Consider the following 1,545-nt stretch of genomic DNA (forward strand, 5'->3'; position numbering starts at 1 on the left):
GGTTTCAGATCAGAACTTTGACTTGGTGCCCATGTGGGGTTTTTTTTGTTGTTTTAATGTTTTTTAAAACAACACAACTCCTGAATGTGAGGCAGGGGCAGCCATGGCTGGGAGGGGGGGCTTTTTACAGATTCATTTAATGCACCAACTGCTCACTCTCCTCGACCGAGGGGCCTTGCTCATGCCATGATCCCCTCTTGTTCCGATCACTGCAATGCCCTGTCGCTGGGACTTTGACTTGGTGCCAGGGTTTCTTTGGGTGTGCATTGTTTTAATGTTTTTAATTTGTGAGTTTTATAATTTCCCTATGGTTTTTAATGTGGCTCAACTTTTGATGAAGAGTTGTTTATTAGATAGGCAGCTATATAAATATTTTAAACCAATCAATAAGGTAAATCAATGTCCACAGTTCCCAGTGTTGCAAGAGGGATTAAATGGACCTCAGCGGACACCCCAAAACCTTACTTGCTATGTATTGAAGTTCACCACAGTATTCAATGTTCTTGAAGTTATCAGACTGGCCCTTCCCCCAGGCTAGATAGTCAGTTCTGGGTCTGTCGGTCCACACCCAGTTGCCTTTCTGTAACAAAAGGGAAGCCCTGTTAGCCAATTGAGGAGGGGTCTCTGGTTCTGCAGGGCGTTTGGGCAAAGGGGAAACATTTTCAGGTTTCAAAGCTCAGACCAAATAGATCATCTCTTCCTCAATCTTAGTTGATCTGCAACAACTAAGCAGGATTAAACTTGATGAAGGTTTGGATAAGGGATCATCAGGAGATCCAGAAAAAAATACCAGCCCAGAAGCTTGAGAGCCCCCTTGCCTCACGCTCAACATGGTGGCAGCCCTGGAAGACACTGACTGACCTCAGAGAGAGAAATAGCATCAAAGTCAATGAGTTTTTGGGGTGGGAGACCACCAGCAAATCCCCAGGGCTATAGACTAGTCTTGGAAACTGAAGAGCATCCTGGACACCTGTATGCCTGCATGTGTGTTTGTGGGGTGGGTGGTGGGGTGGAAGCCACTTCCGTGTTAATGTTTCTATTCGCAAAGTCACCAGGAGCTGAGATCCACTCCAGGGAAACTCCCCTTCTTTGTATACGATCCAGCATTTCCCAGGAACTGAAGGTGCAACGGAGCACAAGATGGAAGATCAGAGTGTATGTTATAAATCAATCAATCAATCTGATTAACCTCTGGGGAGTCATGTTGTGTGCCCTTATTGTGTTCCAAATCTAGTGGTGCAAGGAAGCTTCTTCCAGGTTGTTAATCAGGACTAGAAATCCGGAAGCGAAGCAATTTCTCCCTCCCTCTGCCCTCCCCCCCACACACAAATCCACCCCCTTTCCTTGCCTATAAATGCCTCCATTCCCCTCGCAGGAGGAAAGCCTGGAGTTGCCGCTGAGCAGACTGGCTATCCCAGGAGGCCAAGGGACAGGTGAGTGGGGCTCTCCCACCTGTGGCTACCTGACAGGTGAGGCCCCTGTGCCAGATCACTCCTGCCTGTCTGTCTGTCTATCTGAAGGGACCTCCTGCAAGTGGCTGCACAT

This window comes from Protobothrops mucrosquamatus, unplaced genomic scaffold (genome assembly GCF_001527695.2).
Source record: "Protobothrops mucrosquamatus isolate PMUCROS unplaced genomic scaffold, P.Mucros_1.0 scaffold14392, whole genome shotgun sequence".
NCBI classification, from domain to species: Eukaryota; Metazoa; Chordata; class Lepidosauria; order Squamata; family Viperidae; genus Protobothrops; species Protobothrops mucrosquamatus.